This window comes from Rhinopithecus bieti, unplaced genomic scaffold, assembly GCF_001698545.2.
Source record: "Rhinopithecus bieti isolate Rb0 unplaced genomic scaffold, ASM169854v2 scaffold_315, whole genome shotgun sequence".
NCBI classification, from domain to species: Eukaryota; Metazoa; Chordata; class Mammalia; order Primates; family Cercopithecidae; genus Rhinopithecus; species Rhinopithecus bieti.
In genome coordinates this window covers 1,748,428-1,754,994 of record NW_016803481.1, presented here as the reverse complement: position 1 = coordinate 1,754,994, position 6,567 = coordinate 1,748,428, and the positions used below count along the sequence as shown (strand labels likewise).

Here is a 6,567-nt window from a genome sequence, read left to right as displayed (position 1 = left end):
ATTTAAGTCTGTAATCCATCCTGCATTGATTTTTGTATATGGTATAAGGAAGGGATCCATCTTCAGTCTTCTGCATGTGACTAGCTAGTTATCTCAGCACCATTTATTGAATAGGAAGTTCTTTCCCCATTGCTTGTTTTTGTCAACTTTGTCAAAGATCGGATGGTTGTAGGTTGTATGGCTTTATTTCTGGGCTCTCTATTCTGTTCCATTGGTCTATATGCCTGTTTTTGTACCAGTCCCATGCTGCTTTTGTTACTGTAGCCTTGTCTAGTTTGAAGTCAGGTAACGTTATGCCTCTAGCTTTGTTAATTTTGCTTAGGATTGCCTTGGCTATCTGAAATCCTTTTTGCTTCCATACGAATTTTAAAATAGTTTTTTCTAATTCTGTGAAGAATGTCACTGGTAGTTCGATAGTAATAGCACTGAATCTGTAGACTGCTTTGGGAAGTATGGGCATTTTAACAATATTGATTCTTCCTATTGATTTGCGTCATCTTTGATTTCTTTGAGCAGTGTTTTATAATTGTCATTGTAGAGATCTTTCACCTGCTTGGTTAGCTCTATTCCTAGGTATTTTATTTTTTGTGTATGACTATGGTGAATGGGATTGTGCTCTTGATTTGACTCTCAGCTTGGATGTTAATGGTGTATAGAAATGCTACTGATTTCCGTACATTGATTTTGTATCTTGAAACTTTGCTGAAGTTGTTCATTAGTTCTAGGAGCTTTTGGGCAGAGTTTATGGGGTTTTCTAGGTATAAAATCATCTACAGAGAGAGATAGTTTGACTTCTCTTCCTGTTTGAATGCCTTTTATTTCTTTCTCTTGCCTGATTGGTCTGGCTAGGACTTCCGATACAATGTTGAATGGGAATGGCGAGAGTGGGCATCCTCATCTTACTCTGGTTCTCAAGGGGAATGCTTCCAGTTTTTGTACATTCAGTATGATGTTGGCCATGGGTTTGTCATAGGTGCTATTATTTTGAGGTATGTTCCTTCAATGCCTAGTTTTTTGAGGGCTAACGTGAAAAGATATTGAATTTTATCAAAGTATTTTCGGTATCGAGATGATTATATGGTTTTTTGTTTTAGTTCTGTTTATGTAGTGAATTATAATTATTGATGTGAGTATGTGGAACCAACCTTGCATTCCAGGAATAAAGCCTAGTTGATTGTGGTAGATTAGATTTTTGATGCACTGCTGGATATGATTTGTTAGTATTTTACTGAGGATTTTTTGCATCTATGTTCATCAAGGAGATTGGCCTTAAGCCTTCTTTAAATTTTGTCTCTACCAGGTTTTGGTATCAGGATAATTCTGGCCTCATAGAATGAGTTAGGGAGGAGTACCTCCTTCTCAATGTTTTGGAATAGTTTCAATAGGAATGATATCAGCTCTTTTTTACACAACTGGTAGAATTCAGCTGTGAATTGTTCAGTCCTAGACTTTTTCTGGTTGGTAGGCTTTTTGTTACTGATTCCATTTCAGAAGTCATTATTGGTCTGTTCAGGGATTAAATTTATCCCTGGCTCAATCTTGGGAGATTGTATGTTTCCAGGAATTTGTTCATTTCTTCTAGGTTTTCTAGTTTGCAGACATAGAGGTGTCTGTAGTAGTCTCTGAGGGTTTTTTGTATTTCTGAGGAGTCAGTGGTAATGTCCCCTTTGTCATTTCTGATTGTGTTTATTTGGATCTTTTTATTAATCTAGCAGTCTATCAATCTTATTTTTTCTCCCAAAGAACAAACTCCTGGATTTGTTGATCTTTTGCATGGTTTTTTGCATTTCAATTTCCTCTAGTTCAGCTCTGATTTTGGTTATTCCTTGTCTTCTAGCTTTGAGGTTGATTTGCATTTGTTTCTATAGTTCCTCTAGGTGTGTTGTTTGGTTGTTAATTTGATATATTTCTAACTTTTTGATGTGGGTATTTAGTGCTATAAACTTTCCTCTTAACACTGCTTTAGCTGTGTCACAGAGATTCTGGTATGTTGTATCTTTGTTCTCATTCATTTCAAAGAATGTCTTGATTTCTGCCTTAATTTCATTGTTTACCCAAAAGTCATTCAGGAGCAGGTTATTTAATTACCATGTAACTATGATTTTGAATGATTTTCTTAGTATTAATTTATATTTTTATTATGCTGTGGTCTGAGAGTATGTTTGACATGATTTCAGGTTCTTTGAATTAGTTGAGAAATATTTTACGGACAATTGTGTGGTTGATTTTATAACATGTGCCATGTGCAGATAAGAAGAATGTATGTTCTATTGTTCTGGGACACACACAGAGGGAAGATCATATGAGGACCCAGGGAGAAGGTGGCTGTCTAGGAATCAAGGAGAGGCCTCAGAAGAAACCTGACACCTTGATCTTGGACTTCTAGCCTTTAGAATGTGAAACAATACATTCTGTTGTTTAAAATCTCTGTATTTGTTACAATCTCTGTACTTTGTTATGGTAACCCTAGCAGATTAACACACTAGTCATTTGGGTCTTTGTGGGAATCCTTCTCTCATCAGAACAAGAAAAAATCCTCAGCCCATGGGGAACATTCTGACAGTGCTGACGCAGGAAACAAAAACAATGTTGTGGCCCAACTCCAGCCTCGTGGGGAACAGGATTACAGCTAGCAAACATTGTCTGACCTTCAGAGGTTGGTCAACTTATTTCCCTTTAAAATATTTATTTGGGAATATAGTTTGATTGTTTTTCTTTGCCCTCCAGATATTTTCATAGGAATAACTTTCATTTGTATTATATAGTTTACTCAGATAATTGAAAGAGGTGTTTCAATCAGGTATTTAGCTGCAGGAGTATTGTTCATTTCACTACTAAGTATAATTTAAAGCTGCAGTCACATAAAATCTCTCTGGGGTTACTTTTGGTGTTTTTGTTTTTGTGACAAGGTCTCACTCTGTCACACAGGCTGGAGTGCAGTGGCAAGATCATAGCTCACTGTAGCCTCCATCTCTCAGGCTCAAATGATCTTCCTGCCTCAGCTTCCTGAGTATCTGGGACTACAAATATGCACCACACCCCACTAATTTTCTTTTTCTTAGTAGAGACAAGGTCTCACTATGTTGCTCAGGCTGGTCTTGAACTCCTGAGTTCAAGCCATCCTTCCACCTCGGTCTCCCAAATTGCTGGGAATACAGGTGTGAGCTACCCGCGCCCGGCCAAAATCTCTTTTTGGAATGAAATGTAGCCAAAAATGTGTTTGTAAATGCCTAGTAGAGCTTGCATAGAAGACCTTGATCAGAGCACACAAATGTGTTTGATCCATGCTGTTGCCACCACACGTAGCCTGAACCAGCACCCACGAGGATCAAATATCACCTGGAGCCAGTAAATGGGAAGCTCTGTTTATTTTGGGGCTTTCTGAAATTATCATCATTAGGGAGAACAAGCACAATAATTTAGTGATTTTCCTCATATGAAACTCACAAAGAAAAACAAATATACTCAGCAGGGATCTTTCTCCTTTCTGTTCCCAAGGCTGGAAAATTCTGTATTGGGGCATATTTTGGAACACTTACAGGTTTTTTGTACTATAGTGGTATTACACATTTGATTCAGCAGCTAAATGAATGTGACCTGGCCTTTACTTCCTAAATTTCAGTGTCTTAAGGGTTTTGTTGGTGTCAAAGTAGAAGATGGAACCACTGCACAAAATCCAGAACTTCAGCAATGGTTCTAACACCTTTTACTAAAGCCCATCTTGGCATCATCAGCTCAGCTGTGTACAGGGACATTGTATGTCTCAAGTGTTGGATTTGAAAATGCATGCTTATGTTTAATAGAACTCATGATGCATCTAAACAACATCTAATCAGAAGCTGTGAGCCACCACTCTTATGGGGAACCATGACACACAGAAGACTTCTATAGGGACTATCTATACCCACAGCCCACATTAATTGGTCCTGGCAAGGTACCCAGAGATAAAATCCTAAATAAAACCTGATCCCAACCTGGTGTAATTATGATGGTTCTCACCCAGCTGGTTGTGTTTTATTTAATGAAAAACTTGGACTGGAAATGGGTCATATTTTGGGCAAATGCCTTTGATAGCTGCATTAACCACTCTATGACTCTGGCTATTCATGAGGTTTCCCAAAATAACACCTTTGGCTACTACAAAGCTATGTGGAATTACAGTTTAAAATGTTGGCTAGTCTTCCTCTTGGGGTTCTACATTTGATTTCCATTAAGAGGGATCACATGGAACAATCACTGATAGCTCAGAGGTGATGGCATTGATGTAGATATTCCTACTGATTTTGAGGTCTGGCCATTTGTACCATTTTCAAATAGTTAATATGGGTTATTTTTCAGCCTCTCTTTTATGCCTTTCAACCTCTGTTTATGAACCCCAAACCAATCCCTTATCTAAAAATTATCAATACTGTGACCCAGGTCACTTTTGACACAACTTACTATGTTTGGGAATTCAATCTTTAGTTTACACATTACTAGTATCCTTATGTGTTCTAGATTTGCATCTGATTTCTGGACATCTTATAGCTGAATTTTACATGCTCTTAAAGGGACATTGGGAGTGACAGGAGGTAGCCAAATGCCTAGGCAGATGGGGCAGGTCCCTGGTGAAACCCCAACTCCAAAGCTGAAGACAACGTAAAGCCTGAAAATCAAGCTACAAGTCAAATCCACGGACCAGATTGAGAACCTGTCTTCACATTTGGCATGCTTTCCTCCAACTGATCCCTACCCTTTCCTAACTGGTTTTCTACACTGCTATGCCCACCTTTGAGTGGTGCCTTTGCTTCAGCCTTTCTTTGCATACTCACAAACCAATCAGCATGCACTCCCCTATTCTAAGCCCATAAAAGCCCCAGACTCAGTCACACTGAGGAAGAAACCACGTGATTGTGGGGATAGGGGACCACCCCTAAATCCCCTCTCTGCTGAGAACTGTTCCATTGTTCAACAAAATTCTTCTCCACCCTCCTCACCCTTCAGTTGTTGGCATATTCTCTCCTCCTTCTTGGATGTGGGACAAGAGCTCAGGAACTCCCGAATGCAGGTACAAGCTATAACACAGGTGGCCTAGGGCACCACACCCAGCCCGGCCAAGGGCTGAGCCAGTGCACAAGCCAGAGCCAGCCTAGGCAAGCTGAGTCGGGTTGGGGATGCCTCCTATGGCAGGTAGCATGTCCCAGCAAGGCCCAGGTAGGGGCGTTGCCAGCCAGAGGTCCCCAGTTGACAAACTGACCAAGAAAATTCCTGTATTGACATGAAACATAATGGTATTGTGGGCCCCTGAATTTACTTACCCTCAATGTGGTTTCTCAGAATGAACATCAAGATTTCCCCAACATTCCTGGGAGGAGCCTTTTACTAGTGAGGAAGATGACAACTTCCTCCATGACAATTATTGGATAAAAGAACTGTGTGATTTTACATTGGGTGATACAATAAGACCTTCCTTGAGAAGGAAGGTCCATCAGAAAGGGGAGGTAGTACTAGAGTCAATGCCATTAGAAACAAAGGAATTTTTCTCAGAAACTTTAAAATAGCTGATAAGGTGAACTTTTTACATTATTAAACTAAGACCAGTGATACTTAGAAACCACCTTGGTACAATTTCCAAGTAGGATTTCCATGGTATTAAGAAACTAATTTGACTTTAAGCAGCCAGCCTGTCTCTGTAGTATTCAGCTTTGCTCCCAGGAGACTGGTTCATTATATTGTCATTGCTGAAGATTTTTTTTTCACCTACATCTGTCATTTTGTAAGCAAACCATTAAAAATGCTTTTTAAAAGCTACTTCCAGCCGGGCATGATGGCCCATGCCTGTAATCCCAGCACTTTGGGAGGCCAAGGCGGGCAGATCATGAGGTCAAGAGATTGAGACTATCCTGGCCAACATGGTGAAACCCTGTATCCACTAAAAATACAAAAATTCTGGGCATGGTGGTGTGTGCCTGCGGTCCCAGCTACTTAGGAGGCTGAGGCAGGAGAATCGCTTGAACCCAGGAGGCAGAGGTTGCAGTGAGCTGAGATCGCACCACCATACTCCAGCCTGGCAATAGGGCAAGACTCTGTCTCAAAAAATAAAAAGCTACTTCCAGTATATTATTTTCACTATAAAGTTGTATTTTATTAAAACAGCTAATAAACTAAGCTATTAATCACACTGATAGTATTTATCATGTTTTTGTTTTTCATTGTCTTTATATCAGGAGATACCTGGGTACTGAGGTGAGCTTGCTTTAAAATTTCACCATCCAAAAAAGCAGCCCTGGGTGATCACAGTATAAAAGGATGAAATAGAAATATCACTACAAGCTGGATTACTCATTTTTAATTTTTACTGTTGTACCTAAATTAGGTACTGTTTTACCCAAATTAGACAGTGCTGAATCCTATACAGTCTTATTCATACTTGTTGAATTTTTAAAAATGTACTCTCAAAAGCTAAATTATGTTATACACATTTGTAATTGTGTAGAAAGTATATACGTGTCTAACCAAGATGCCAAGACTTTTTATATGGCTGTGTTGGAGGCCATACATAGTAAATGTGTGTTTTCCACTGTAAGT

The 6,567-nt window shown here is 39.3% G+C and overlaps 1 pseudogene; it reads left to right on the top strand.

Moving 5' to 3' along the window:
* Positions 1-3,920: 3,920 nt before the first annotated feature.
* LOC108537186 (sphingolipid delta(4)-desaturase DES1 pseudogene) lies at positions 3,921-5,406 on the top strand (annotated as a pseudogene).
* The last annotated feature ends 1,161 nt before the right edge of the window (positions 5,407-6,567 follow it).